The following is a 16,619-nucleotide window of genomic DNA, read 5'->3' as shown; positions in this document are numbered from 1 at the left end:
AAGTACTTCATCCCCTATACTATACTGTTCCCTTGGATTTTTGCAGCCCAAGTGCATGTCTCTCTGCATTTTTTAGCATTAGTTGTCAATTTCTGGACCATTCTTCAAGCTTTGCAAGATCTGTCCTTATCTTATCCACACACTTGGGATGTCTACTCTATTACAGAGATTGGTATCATCCACAAAAAGACAAGCCTTACCAGACAGTCCTTTCACAATATCATTCAAAACAATGTTAAAAAGAGCCAGCCCAAGGACAGATCCCTGTAGAACAACACTGATAACATCCTTTTATAAGAACATAAGTATTGCCATACTGGGACAGATCGAAGATCCATCAAGCCAAAGATTCTGTTTCCAACAGTGGCCAATCCAGGTTGCAAGTACCTGGCAAGATCCCAAAACAGTACAATACATTTTATGCTGCTTATCTTAGAAATAAGCAGTGGATTTTCACCAAGTCCATTTTAATAATGGCTAAGGACTTTTCATTTAGGAAGCTTAGCCAAACCTTTTTAAAACCGTGCTAAGCTAACTGCTTTTACTATATTCTCGTTTAGTATTGCGAGCTGTCACGAGAAATTACAGCAACCATCTTAGACCATGCCACAAGGGGCAGGAGCGAGGGGGCTGCTCTTCTACCCCCAGCAGCAGGAAGCTATTTTTAAGCGGGTAGGAGAGGTTCCTGCCCACCTAAATTGCTTTGACTAGTGGCCTCTGAGTTCCTTTTGGAAAGACTACTGTGTGCAGTTTGGTTGATCTGGAGAGAGAGAGAGAGAGAGAGAGAGAGAGAGAGAGAGAGAGAGAGAGAGAGAGAGAGAGAGAGAGAGAGAGAGAGAGAGAGAGAGAGAGAGAGAGAGTAGAGAGAGAGAGAGGAGAGAGAGAGAGAGAGAGAGAGAGAGAGAGTAAACTGAACCTGTGAAGACTGCTGAGTGACAAAGTATAGATTGAATCTGAGGCATTGTCCATCTCTGGCTGATCATGGGAATTTGAGCTCTAGTTTAGGGGGCAAGGTCTGGGGCTACACACACAAGTTAAGAACATCAAGGATACCCTCTAATATTTAATTTATTAAACAAATAATTATAAAATGCTAATATAATAAGATAAATAATACACATCAAAATGCAAATGATAAAAGAACTAAAACATACGCATAAATATAAAATTCAAAAATAAAACTTGAACAGGTACTGCCCAATGTACAGTCAGATTAGCACACATTTGTGAATCTTTGACAGAATCATGCACAAGTATGTGTGACCATGCATTCAGTTTCAGTGTGTTCTTTCTGGTTGAGTTATTGAGGGTGAAAGGACAGACAAGCTGAAAGATGGTACAATTGCCTTTAGACATACACCAAATTAAAATTGTGCTAGAGGGCTGTAGTGATGGCTAGAAATGTTACTGACCATGGGCCCAGGATTAATGGGGAAATAATCTCCTGATAAATTAACATGAGACTTTAAGGTCTGTGATGTGTAGAGGTGGGCAAGCTAAAAGCTGAGCTCAGCAATCAAGAAGCTGACAGTAGAAGTCAGAGGGCACATTAAAGCCAATAGGCTGTTGTCTGTACCATGGAGGGTCAGAACAGCTATGATTGGGGGACTTTATTGCCAGTGTTTGAACTGCACTATGAATTAAGTTGTGCAAGGGGCTGTATGTTAGTTGTGCAAGTTGTTAATTAAATGCCCATAGTGATGCATCAGTTTAAAACTGTAAATAAAGCAGCAAATAGTTATACCGTATCTTGCCTCATCTATGGAAAAGGGAAGATCTGCTAGGTGACCCAAAGCATAAGAGCCACCCTCTGTGTGTACAGCGCTTTCCAATAGTGAGCAAACCCCTTCAGCAAGTCCAATGAGCTTGAATCCCCCCAATCTTTTTAAAAGTTGGTTTTTTACACCCAGAGGGACAGTATTTATCCACAAATGGTTACATATTTTCATTAGGATCCAGAGAAACAAAAGGACAGTTATGAAAGTCCACCTTCTCTACTTAACCCCTAATCACTTCCCTTTTTTTCTCTTCCCTTACTTAATCTCTGCACATCACTAATTATATCTGAAATCGCTGGAACGACAATGTCATAATAAAACTATGTAAGCCACATTGAGCCTGCAAATAGGTGGGAAAATGTGGGATACAAATGCAATAAATAAATAAATAAATAAATAAGGGAAGTTATTCCAGCAGAGGTTAGAAATACATATGCATACCTGACTGAGAGGTATGCACAATTTATTCAATGTCCCATATATGATTTGTGATAAGGCAGCACTAATTACCAGTATATTGCTTTTCAGACCAAAATGAATTGTATTCTAAAATATTGAGCTCAAATGGTCTTAGGGGTTGTCCAAAATAATGTGGCTATTTTGAGTTGAATTCAAGCTACAGGATTTTGAAGAGGTTTTGAATCCTGATTTGTTTAGTGGACTGCACCTAAAAAGCCCTGTTATAGGAAATTAACATATGTGACCATCTCTGGGAGAAAGTAACTAAAGTCTTAAATCCAAAATGTTGAGAATGGCCATTTTTCATTTTATGGGTTCATAAGCAGCCTGTAAAAGTTACTTGTTTCAACTTTTGTAACATTTTTATTTTTTTTCCACAGAAAAGGACTCCTGTATTACAAATAGTTAGCTCTAACAGAATTCATTAAAACCTCATTTTTCGTTTCTGGTGACTTTAGTCACCTTTTCCCAGAGATGGTCACATATGTTCTTTCAATTCTCACAACATAAACAAAACATTCATAACCCAAAGGAGTCCTGTATTATTTTTTAAAGGAAACGCAATTCTATGTGTTACATGTAGGACCACACATGTGTAACCAATTGAAAACAACTGTAGTCAGTCCGTCACTTTGAAAATAATGTCTGTGTGGTCTACTTGTGTTCTGATACATGAAGTAGTGACCTGTGGTCTACCCCTAATAAAGACGTGCTGAAGTTGTTAAATGGGATGAAAATAAATCGGACAGCAAGAAACATGCTGTACCTGGGATTTCTCACGCATGTTATTTGATCAGCAAAGGGTAAGAAGAAACTATTTTAGTAAGAAGAAATGACTTTATCTGATCCCCCCCCCCTTAATTCTGATACATCAGATCAGTGATGGCATAACGTTTTGCATGTTGCAGAACTTACAGATGATGAAGGAAAATTTTATTTGAAAACAGTGTAGAATGGAATTGGCCTATGTCCATGGCAGATTGCCTATAACATGACACTGAACTCCCCAGATTCATCTCTCTCTTGTTGCCCAGTATATTGTATAACCCAAATTCCAGTAGAAAAAAATATATCGTGAGGACTTAGGAGGTCATGTACAGTAAGTGGGCAGTACTGAAGGAATTATAATTTTTCACTTTTCCTCTTGTGCGGACACCCTTCTTTCCACCCAAATTTTTTTGGAAAATTATTTATAGCATCAGGACAGAACACAGCATTACAAAGCATGGAAAGGCATAAAACAATCAAGACAAAGATCATGTTCACTGCATATAACAAGAATACAGCAATGCTCTAACAAAAACATCTATAACAGCTGTCCGATGGCAATTTTGAATGAAAGTCCCTTTCAAACCATGCACACTCTCTCAAACCATTGAAATTCCACCACACATCCAAACAACCAAACAGCCCTAACCCACCCCCACTCTCCTCCCACTCCCCATTCTAAGACCTCATGTATCTGTTGCATGTGAAGGGGAAGAAAATCTATGCAGATACTGTCACCATGAAGCCATGTATTGATGGAGATCCATTTTACCACTGTTATGATATATGGAGATTTCCTGCATTCATTTCTCCCACCTTGCCACAGGGGGTTCCTCCTCAGATGTCCAATATTGTAAGTTTTTTTTAACCAATTTAAAACAGAGAAAATTTTTCTTCACTCAATGTGTAATTAAACTCTGGAATTCGTTGCCAGAGAATGTGGTAAAGGCGGTTAGCTTAGCAGAGTTTAAAAAAGATTTGGACAACTTCCTAAATGAAAAGTCCATAGACAGTGGCATACCAAGGGGGGGTGGTGGGGGCGGTCCGCCCCGGGTGCATGCCGCTGGGGGGTGCCGTGGTGCACGCCTGCTCCTCCGAGTTCGCTAAACTTCGTTCGTTCGCTGCAGCTCCCTCTGCCCTGGAACAGGTTACTTCTTGTTCCGGGGCAGAGGGAGCTGCAGTGAACGAACAAAGTTTAGCGAACTCGGAGGAGCAGGCACGCACCGCAGCACCCCCCCCCCAGCGGCGTGCACCCGGGGGTGTGTCATTTTGCCGGGGGGGCGTGCTGCACCCGGGGGGGGGGGGCGCATTGGCGCGCTGCACCCGGGGGGGGGTCACATCGGCGCTCCGCCCCGGGTGCCATCCAGGCCAGGAGCGCCACAGTCCATAGACCATTATTAAAAGGACTTGGGGAAAATCCACTATTTCTGGATAAGCAGTATAAAATATTTTGTACTTTTTGGGATCTTGCCAGGTATTTGTGATCTGGATTGGCCACTGTTGGAAACAGGATGCTGGGCTTGATGGATCTTTGATCTTTCCCAGTATGCCAATACTTATGTACTTATGTATATACTTATGTACTACAATATAAAGGAATTTGTGATGTGGGAGGGAGATATTTTGGGTTTTTAATCCTCCCTTGGTCCCTAATAATAAGGTCTCATAATCCCAAACAATCTGACCAGGCACTATCTGATCCATAATCGCCAATGTTTTTCGCCAGATACCTAGGTCGGGCATTCTAAAAAGTAATTAATAAAAGTCCTCACACCCACTTTACATCTCTGACATTGTTCGTCTGTCCAGGTGCCACATCAGAGCCCCTAGGCCCTAGACCAATATGCTTTGTGCAGTATTTTAAACTGGGTCTCCTGTAAGTCTACAGACTTAACTAAATCATAGATGGTCAAGAAGAGCTCAAAGAACTGAGGATGGTTTCTGACAGTGGCCAAGCCAGGTCTCAAGTACTCAACAGGATCCCAAAGAGTAGTCCCATTCCTTATTGCTCATTCCCAAAATGACTGTCACAATTTTATCTGGTTTATAATGGTGTATGGATTGTTCTCAAAGCACAAAAAGACAGCGGAGAAAGCAATGACAGGAGATAATTGGTGCTAGAAATTCTTTATTACACTTCTAGATGATTCGACATGGGCTGTGTTTTGGCTGAAATGCCTGCTTCAGGAATCTCTGGAATCTTAAAGGACCAAAATCCAAACTGGCATTCAGTACTCAAGTACCAAATATCAATGCACAGTATACATGTAAAATGCACCCACAGTTCATGTTCAATCGCAGCAAACTTCTTTCATGGAATCAGAAAAACCTATGGATTTTTCTTCCAGGAATTTATCTAAATCTCATTCAAACCCACGTATTATTAGACGACTTTTGACCACATTCTCTGGCAACAGATTCCATACATAAATGTATTCTGTTACCTGTTAGTTACCTGCCAATTACTGCTGGGAATGCCCCCGTTATAGAAAATAGAAAATTATTTTCTACCACGGGAAACTGTGGGTGCCAACTTCGGAACTACTACCAGGCTCCTGCGCTATCCCTGCAGTAGGGCTGATTTGGTGTGTGCTATCTACATGGTAGCCCTACTGTGTCTTTGTAAAAGGGGCCCTAAGTTTTGTATCTGATTTAATGGAAGGTTAAGTGACTTGTCCAAGATTTCATGAAGCAGCAGATTGCACATACTATCTATATTAGCTGTACCTAATCTTTGGTGACTCAACCTCTTACTAAAGGCTAGCTGAGGTGAAACCTGGTGGCCATTTGGCAACCTTCCAAAAACATTGATAGGTAACATATAGTAACATAGTAGATGATGGAAGATAAAGACCTGTACGGTCCATCCAGTCTTCTCAACAAGATAAACTCATTACATATAGTATGATGTGATACATCATATGTATTCCTGATCTTGATTTATCTTTTTAAGACTCTATAGACCAGAATTGAACACAATACTCGAGGTGCAGTCGCACCATGGAGTGATACAATGGCAGAATAATATCCTCATTTTTGTTTTCCATCCCATTCCTAATAATACTCAGCATTCTATTTGCTTTCCTAGCCGCAGCAGCACATTGAGCAGAAGGTTTCAACGTATCATTAACGATGACACCTAGATTTCTTTCTCAGTCCATGACTCCTAACGCTGAACCCTGCATAACGTAGTTATAGTTTGGGTTCCTCTTTCCCACATCCATCACTTTGCACTTGTTCACATTAAACGTCATCTGCCATTTAGACGCCCAGTCTCCCAGTCTCGTAAGTTCCTCGTAATTTTTCACAATCTTCCCGTGATTTGACAACTTTGAATAACTTTGTATCATCAGCAAATTTGATTACCTCACTAGTTACCCCCATCTCTAGGTAATTTATAAATATGTTAAAAAGCAGAGGTCCCAGCACAGATCCCTGAGGGACCCCAATAACTACCCTTCTCCATTGCGAATATTGACCTTTTAACCCTACTCTCTGTTTCCTATCTTTCAACCAGTTTTTAATCCACAGTAAGACAGTACCTCTGATCCCATGTCCCTCTAATTTCCTCTGTAGTCTTTCATGAGGGACTTTATCAAACACCTTCTGAAAATCTAGATACACAATTATCAACCAGCTCACCTTTGTCCACATGTTTGTTACCCCTTCAAAGAAATGAAACAGATTGGTGAGGCAAGACTTCCTTTCACTAAATCCATGTTGACTTTGTCCCATTAGTCCATGCTTTTGAATGTGCTCTGTAACTTTGTTCTTGATAATAGTCTCTACCATTTTCCCTGGCACCGACGTCAGACTCAGAGGTCTATAATTTCCCGGATCTCCTCTGGAACCTTTTTTAAATATCAGCATTACATTGGCCACCCTCCAATCTTCCGATACCATGCTCGAGCTTAAGGATAAATTACAAATCACTAACAGTAGCTCTGCCAGCTCAGTTTTTAGCTCTATCAGTACCCTGGGATGAATACCATCCGGTCCAGGAGATTTGCTACTCTTCATTTGCAGAACTGCTCCATTAAGTCTTCCAGGTTTACAGATATTTCATTAAGTTTTTCTGACTCGTCAGCCTCGAATACCCCGTCCAGCACCGGTATCCCTCCCAAATCTTCCTCGGTGAAGACTGAGGCAAAGAACCCATTTAGTTTTTCTGCTATTGCTTTGTCTTCCTTGATTGCCTCTTTTACACCCCAGTCATCCAGCGGGCCAACCGATTCCTTTGCCGGCTTCCTGCTTTTAATGTATCTAAAAAACCTTTAACTATCAGTTTTCGCCTCTAGCGCTATCTTTCTTTCAAAATCCCTCTTTGCCTTTCTTATCAGCGCTTTGCATCTGACTTGACATTCCTTATGCTGCTTCTTATTTTCTTCATTTGGTTCCTTCTTCCATTTTCTGAAGGATTCCTTTTTAGCTCCAATAGCCTCCTTTACCTCATTTTTTAACCATGCCGGCTGTCGTTTAGTTTTCCGTCCTCCTTTTCTGATACATGGAATATGTTTGGCCTGGGCCTCGAGGATGGTGTTTTTGAACAGCATCCATGCCTGTTGTAGGTTTCTAACCCTCTCAGTTGCTCCTCTTTTACCGTTCTCATTTTATCATAGCTTCTTTTTTTAAAGTTAAACACTAACATATTTGACTTCCTATATTTACCTTTTTGAAAGCAAATTTCAAAGGCGATCATGTTATGATCACTGTTGTCAAGTGGCCCCCGGACCATTACCTCCTGTACCAGATCATGCGCTTCACAAATGACTAAGTCTAGAATTTTTCCTTCTCTCGTTGGCTCCTGTACCAGCTGCTCCATAAAGTTATCCTTTATTTCATCATAGCATGCCCTGATGTTACATTAACCCAGTCTATATGGTTTAGAGGTCAGCATCACATGGCCGGAGGAGCGCTATTTTAGAAGAGAGGCACAGCATTAGTCTTAGTGAGACAACACTCTGCCCAAGGGCTCACGAGCTGAGTTCCTGTGTTTTGGAAAAGCCTGACACATAGATCTGGGATCTGTGCCCAAAGTTGGGTGCCCAAATTTGGACAATCTTTATAGAATATGGAGGTAAGTGCTTTTCTAAAAGCTAGTGTCTAAGTGCTATAACGAGGGGTGTATATGTAGGTGGAGCATAGGAGAGCCATGTGTGTGTCTTCAAGTGACACATATAACATAGAATATTATCAGTTACATGTATCACTTGGAAAATGTACTAGACAGAGGAGTAGATAGGTGGGGTACAAGATGTCAAAACCTGGCTATACTTCTGGTACTAGAATCTATCCACTGCCATACACCATTGACAGGGTGTAATTGGTCGTGCCTAAGCTTAGACATGGCCATGCTGGCTTTTGCTAGTATTCTTAATGGCATCTTGGTGGAAGGACACATCACACTATGGTTTTTCTAGGAGTCAGTAGGAGAATTAACATATGTGCATATCATGCAAACTGCTAAATCATTGTTAAAACAATTCCCTTAGCAGCACTAAGCAGAGAATAGGAATACCATTATTCTTACATCAGGGTTGGTATTCCCTTCTGACTTTTGAATTCAATGAAAGTTCAATGCAGAAAATGGAAAGGGAGATTGTAGAAGTGAGTTTACTTTATTTTAGTACCCAAATCTAGGGAAAAAAGCCCTAAGAAAAGTTTGGATAAGTGTTAAAGATAGTTATTTAAATGTATTAACAGAACCCAGGGCCAAATCATTGATTAATTGGAAGCCCTAGATTCATCAAGTTGAAAAATACCTTTAGACTTTGACTACAACATGAAGTGGGCTTCACTGTCATCTTGTTTTGCAATAAACCAGATTTATAGGAGATAAGAGTTGTTCAAGATTACTTCAAATCATACTTCTGAATATTGGCAGACAAGGGAGTTGCAACGTCCCAACTATAGTAGAAATGGAAAATAAATTGAAAAGGTTAAGTGGAAGGATGGTATCATTACTGTAATTTATAAAGTGATGTAATCACTTTTTGTTTAATATTTTATGAATTAGAAGGTGAAGGCTAGAAGAAGAAGTGCCAAATAGAGATAAGGCAAATCATATGATAGGAATATGAACAAATGTTTCTGAGAATCAACTTATTTCTTCATTAATTGATAGGCCAGTAGATTTGGAAGTCAGATTGATGGAAGTATCCTAGCAACCGTATTTTCATAACAACTGTAGCTTATAATGCTACAATGACTATCAACCACATTTTGTTAATTCAAGAGAGTGAGTGGAGATAATTTTAATTAATAACCGAGCTGCAAATAATCTTGATTAATTAACCCTTTCTGAATAGAAAATGTGTATATGAATTATTATTTAATATCTTGCTTTACAGTTTTCAAGTAATCTCGAAATAGCCTACGGTAGCAGTAAACATATTTATATGAATCTGAGATGCTATTATTTTGTAACATACTAAAGGCTTAAGGCTTAATCTTATGCTGCCAAGTGCTAAACACCGGTGGAAAACTGAGATGCATGCAATGGAGAATTCACTGTCATACCGTTGACTTCAATGCAGCCAGTTGTAGGTGTCCTAAAATCAGCTAAAAATTATCTTTAACTCATTATGACCTTTTACAGACTTTTCCTGGCTAATACCTACCTATTGACTTTAGGTAACATTTTCAGTCTGTCTGCGTTGGGGGTTAAGTGAGTATATTTTCTGTACTGGGGTCAATATTCAAAAGGGTTTAATTGGACAGGAGAGACAGTGTGAGGACTTTGTGGGGGATGTGTAATGGTTGTGGAGGAGGTATAGTGCATGTTTAACTGCTTCGCCCACAACTACATATCCAGCCACGTATTTAATTTATCATTTTTACTCATAGTAAGGCCAAAGTTAATCTGTAAATGACAAATGGCAATCCAAATATTGAAGCCATAGGGCCTTTCTTCTCACACATTTGAGGTTACCAACATGTGTTAGGTTAGCCAGGGGGAACAATTATCGATGATACAGTAAGCCTTCCATTAACTTTAAAAAGCTCCTAAATAAACACATACCATGCTTACTGGTCTTTAATTTCCCAGATCAGGCCTGGAGCCCTTTTAAAAAATTGGCATTACATTGACCACCCTCCAATTTTCAGGTACTATGGACAATTTTATAGAAAGGTTACAGATTACTAACAGAAGATTGGCAATTTCATGTTTGAGTTCTTTCAGTACCCTTAGAAGCATGCCATCCGGCCCATGTGATTTACTACTCCTTGCTTTCAAGATACAGTTTGTGTCCAGGGTATGACTCCTTACTTAAACTAACTTTTCAGTCCCCAAATCAGTTCTCTCACATGTTCTTGTTTCTTTGCATTACATTGTATTTGTTTAGGTAATGCTTTTCTTCCTATTCACTTAATCAAAATTCTTATCCTTTCTCTTCTCATCTCAAAGCTCGATTATTGCAATTCCCTTTACAATTCACAGCATATGGAGCATGTTATTCCTATACTGATTGTTTCTTCATCACTGTTGACTTCTTTTTTTGTATCTTAATATAGCCTAATGGTTAGAGCTGTTCCTGGTCTGTTAAATGGTTTTAAATAGTGGCCGGAAAAGGGTTTAACCAGGCAGAAGATCCTGCTGGGAGGGGATATTCAGCTGTACTTGACCAGGCAGAGCTGCTGAATATCTCTTCTGACCGCCAAGGCACTGTCTGGGTAATGCCAAGGAGGTTCGGGGTGGTTGGGGTGGAGCCAGTATTTACTTAATTAGTGGCAATATTCAGTCTGTACCAAGTCAGTAAGCAATAAAGTTAGAAGAAGAAAAAAGTGTCCTAACTGTATTTACTGAGCTACCCGGGCACTGGTCTGAATATCAGTCGGTGCCTGGGTAACTTCTGGAAAGCTGTGCAGACCCCAATATTCAATGCTGGTGCTAAAACATGACCCAACATTGAATATCTGGGGTTATATTCTGCTTTATCCTTCTAGGTCCCGAGTGGTTCACAGCAAAAAACTGATAATGGCAAAAAGTAAATATGCAAGTTGATAAGGCATAAAATAAAGACAAATTGAAATACAGTAAGATTATAAAAGATAATAAATTGCATTATCTTTTATAATCTTATTGTATTTCAATTTAAAAAAAATATCAAATATTAATAAATGATTTAGCAGCACAGAATGAAACAACAACATAGTAACATAGTGAATGATGGCAGATAAAGATCTTAACGGTCCGTCCAGTCTGCCCAACAAGATAAACTAATTTTACATGGTATGTGATACTTTATATGTATACCCGAGTTTGATTTGTCCTTGCCTTTCTCAGGGCACAAACCATTGAAGTCTGCCCAGCACTGTTCTTGTACTAAATGTTCTGAAGCTAAAGTCGACGCCCCTTAAAGTTTACACTCCAGCCCATCCATATCTATTCAGTTATGATCAGGGTGTAGACCGTAGAAGTCTGCCTAGCACTGGTTGAGCTTCCAAATTACTGGCATTGCTACCCAATCTCCGCTAAGATTCCATGGACCCATTCCTTCTAAACAGGATTCTAATGTGTTTATCACATGATATGGTTTGATATAAGGGCAAAGGCGGAGTGCAGACGCACAAAACTCAAAGTACTGGATTTCAGACATACTGATTTTGATAAAATGGGGGGATACCTGAAGAAGGAGCTGTTGGCATGGGAAAGCATAGGAGAAGTGGAAAATCAATGCTCAAAGCTAAAGGCTGCTATAAATATTGCAACTGATTTTTACGCAAGGAAAGTAAACAAAACCAAGAGAAACAGGAAGCCTATATGGTTCTCCAAACAAGTAGCTGAAAAAATAAGAGCAAAAGAGGCTTTGTTCAAGAAATACAAAAGAACGTAATGAGAGGATCATAGAAAAGATTATCGGATTAAACTCAAAGAAGCAAAGAGGGAAGTGTGGTTAGCGAAAGTGCAAGCAGAAGAAAAAAATGGCTAAAGATGTAAAGACAAGACCTTTCTCAGATATATTGGAGAAAGGAGAAAAGATAGGAATGGAATTACAAGACTGAAAGGTAATGAAAATGGCTATGTGGAGAGTGAGGAGGATAAAGCGAATGTGCTAAACAATAACGTTTATTTGGTTTTCATGGAGGAAAGTTCTGGAGAAGGACCGTGGTGGTCTGCCGATGGAATATCTTGGAATAGAGTGGCTACTGTGCTGTTTATGGAAGAAAGAATTTATAAACAGCTTGAGAATCTGAAGGTGGACAAAGCAGGGGGCCGGATGGTTTGCCTTAATTCCTTGCGATTTGGACGTCCTTGCAAAACGGGGAAATCCAGGGGTGGGGAATCCCGTATTATGGAAACAAGATGGACGTCCATCTTTTGTTTCAAAAATACCGTCAGGGACATCCCAGTCCTTAAATTGGGACGACCCTAGACATGGAGGTTTCTGACTTTCGGCGATTTTCAAAACCAAAGATGTCCATGTCAAAAACGACCAAATGCAAGCCATTTGGTTGTGGGAGGAGCCAGCATTTGTAGTGCAGTGGTCCACCTGACATGCCAGGACACCAACCGGGCACCCTAGGAGGCACTGTAGTGGACTTCATAAATTGCTCCCAGGAACACAGCTCCCTTACCTTGTTTGCTGAGCCTCCCAAACCCCCCCAAACCAACTACCCACAACTGTACACCACTACCATAGCCCTAAGGGGTGAAGGGGGCACTTAGATGTGGGTACAGTGGGTTTGTGGTGGGTTTTGGAGGGCTCGCTGTTTCCTTCACAAATGTAACAGGTAGGGGGCCTAGGTCCGCCTCTCTGAAGTGTACTGCAGTACCCACTAAAACTGCTCCAGGGACCTGCATGCGCTGTCATGGACCTGAGTATGACGTCTGAGGCTGGCACGACATATTTTGAAAGATGTTTTTTGAGGGTGGGAAGGGGTGAGTGACCACTGAGGGAGCAAGGGGAGATCATCCCCAATTCTCTCCAGTGGTCATGTGGTCATTTTGGGCACCTTTTTATGCCTTAGTCATAAGAAAAACAGGTCCGGGTGAAAACGTCCAAGTGTTCATCAAGTGTTTTTTTCGATTATGGGTCAAAAACGTCCAAGTGTTAGGCATGTCCAAGTTCCACCTTCGATACGCCTCCAATAATGCCCCCTTGAACTTTGGACGTCCTTGCGACAGACTGCAGTTGAAGACGTCCTAAATCGAGCTTTGATTATACCGATTTGGACGACCCTGGGAGAAGGATGTCCATCTTCCGATTTATGTCAAAGGATGGACGCCCTTCTCTTTCGAAAATGAGCCCAATAGTCTTTTAAGTTAATTTATTTTGGGTTATATTTGGTTGTCAGCTCTAATTTGTTTGACCTTGTTTTCGAAGTAGTCTGCTAGCTCTTGAGCAGAGTGGTAAGTCTGATGCTCTTTGTCAGGATAGTGGATTGAGGTTATGGTCCTAACTAGGATGAACAGTTTTTTATTGTCAAGGGTGTCTAGGCCCACTAGGCTATTGTAGTATTTTCACTTGGAGTCAGTTACTTTTTGTTTGTAGTGAGAAAAGGAGATTGTCCATTTAGATCTATCATCAGTAGCTTTGCTTTTTCTCCATTTCTTTTCAACGTTCCTGCATTTTTGTTTCAATTGTGACAGCTTGTCTGAGAACCATGGTGATTTTCGAATTGCTTTGACCTTTTTGGTAATAATTGGAGCTATTTTATCCAGCACTGTTTTGAGTTTAGTGTCCCAGTGTGATTTGACAAATTCTTGAGTGGGGCTTTCAGGGGCGAGGGTGTTTTTCAGCTCGTTCCAGAAGTTGGGTTCGTCGATTTTCCCTCTTGTGATTATTCACTTCACAGGATGATGTTGGGGTGCTTCAATAGGCAGATATTAATGGTAAAGGCCACTTGGAAGTGGTCGGACCATGGTATAGGCTTCCATGTAGAATCAGGTTGGTGAGATATAAAGTGAGTAAATCTAAAGCATGACCCTGCTCATGGGTTGGACCTTCCCCATATGTAGTGAGTTCAGATGTTCTCAGGAATGATTTAAAGTTATAAATATTGGTATCTGTAATATTCTACAGGTGTAGATTTAGGTCTCCCAGAACAACTACTCTGGGAAATTGGGACATCGCGGATGATATGATTTCCAGTTTAGTAGATTCCGCTTTTGTCCAGGCTCCTGGTGATCGGTAGATGAGGAGTAGAGTGATCTGACTGGTTCCTTTGGAGTTGTCCTGGAGTTTGCATAACATTTATTCCAGTTCTGGGAACACCCCTGTACTGACTAAGGATATGTGTAGAAAGCTCTTAAAGATGAGTGTGAGGCCTCCTCATTTTTTATTTGATCTTGGCAAGTAGAGAATGTCATATTCGAGTGGATATAGGTGGGGTAGTGTCAGACTGTTGATTTCTGTGACCCATGCTTCAGAGATAAATAGAAAACTTAGGTCGAATGACTCCAATAATTCCTTTATTAATAAGGTCTTGTTCACTATGGATCTTGTGTTGATATAGATTGCTGGTGCAGGAGTTGGATGGGTCATGTAGTTCAAGAATGCGGCTTGTTTGGTCAGGTTCAGAAGAGACCGTGTTTTGGGATGAGGATTGTGCTTATTGAGCGGCTTGTGGTTTGATTCAGGAATAGAACTTTGTATGCATGTGTTAGAGCCCTCTTGAAGTTGTCTGTTAGTGGGTCTCGGTTGCTTACGAGTAGTGGGTTTTCTGAATAGGTTGTAGATTACTGGAATTTGTTTGGTAGTGGAGCCTTCAGGTACAGTGCCTGCCATGAAGCTTAAGAGGTTTAAGCTGAGTATTAGAGGCCACCTCATTGTGAGAAGAAAAGGGGTATAAAGAGTAGTAGAGTCATGTAGGATCATGGTTTGGTGTTTGTGTGGAATTAGATGATTTTTCTCTACCTATCTTCTCACAGACTAGAGCTCCAGGATTGGGCTGTTGATCAGCTTGACCCTTTTTGGATGGGTGGGTTGGGGAGCTGTGGATGACTATTGTTCAATTTGCCACACTGCTTCTTGTCTGGGGAATTTTTACAAACTTGTTATCAATTTCAGTGGAAAACACAGTGAGAACACCTAACAAAGTTTGTTCACGGGTTAGTTATGTTCCAGTTAGTTAAAGCAACTTGTGCTAAGGGACATAAAAAAGACAAAGAATATCCCAGAGTGCTTCAGGTTGACTTTTTTATTCCTCAGTTATTTGTGGAAACAGAGATAGTTGGGTGAGAAGTCGACTAGGCTTACCTGCTGTGCAGGGTGGTTCCCTCCTTTGGCTGGTGTGGTTGAGTTTCCAATGTGGTAAGGTGGGGTGTTGCTCTTGTAGTCAGTCAGTGTTCTGCAACCCGTGTTTCCCTCAATCTATTTGTGTCGGAGTGATTTATCTACCGCAGTTTCATTCCTGGATCAGTGCCTCCGTGATGCGTGGGTCGCCCATGGAGGGATGAGTCTTTCCCTGCTGCATGGCGGTTTGGTTCCCACTGCAGTCAGGATCCTACAGCTCTGGATTATATGGCACACTTATGGTGTGACAGCCTGGCGCATGCAAGTCCACTGAGCCGACTTCACTCGTGTGCAGGTTGCTCGTGGTGAGCCTCTTCGTTGCACTACAGATCTGCCCTCAAAGCGGTTGGCCTCCCCCATTGCGGTGGGTTGGATGACAGTGAAATTCTACATTAGAAAAATTCTATATTTCCTAAGTAATATCAAAGAAAGAGCAGATGGGATTTGATATACCACTTGTCTGTATTTACAATCAATGCAGTTTATATATTATATACAGGTATGTATGTTGTACATGAGGCAATGGAGGGCTAAATGACTCATACAGAATCACAAGGAGCTGGGTTTTAGGCTACTGCACTAATAATTAGACTACTACTTACTGTATCCTTCTTGTGCTTGTTTTAAAATTTATTATACTGCTCTCTCTGGCAAAGAGGTTAGAGTGGTTTACAGACTATAAATATCAGAAGGAAAGGAACTCCAAAATCAATATAAGTGAAGTGGCGTAAAAAACAAACAAACCTAAAAAGACAAAAAGAAACACTGAGTGGTTTCAAAATGTGCTCTAGGAGGGAGAGAGACGCCCAACTGATGGTCATTAAAAGATTTCAATGCTCATCTGGGAACATAAAGAATGTTTTCTGAAAATAAATAGAGAGGAAGGCCTATATGTTAAGCATTAAAGATTAATTTTAAAAAATTGAACCAAATCCTAAAAGGGAAAAACAACCAATGCAATTTAATAAATAACAGTATAGCTAAAAACATAAGAACATAAGCCTTGCCTTGCTGGGACCAACCAAAGGTCCACCAAGCCCATTATCCTGTTTCTAACAGTGACCAATCCTGGTCACAAGTACCTGGCAAGATCTCAAAAGAGAAACAAATTTTATGCTGCTTATTTTGTTTTCTGGTATATGTAACCTAGAGCACAATAAATGACAGAAGGTAAAGACCTGAGCAGTCCATCCAGTCTGCCCAACAGTCACACTCATTATCAATTCATGATTAAACCAACAATGAATGTGATATAAAATACTTGATCCTGGTCTTTCTTTGGCACTAGGACATAGACCATAGAAGTCTGCCTGCCATTGTCCTTACATTCCAACCACTGTTCCTGCTTTGCTGAGCAGGAATCCTTCACCTACAG

The sequence above is a fragment of the Microcaecilia unicolor genome, chromosome 1 (assembly GCF_901765095.1).
Source record: "Microcaecilia unicolor chromosome 1, aMicUni1.1, whole genome shotgun sequence".
Lineage (NCBI taxonomy): Eukaryota > Metazoa > Chordata > Amphibia > Gymnophiona > Siphonopidae > Microcaecilia > Microcaecilia unicolor.
Note: the sequence above shows the minus strand (reverse complement) of the source record.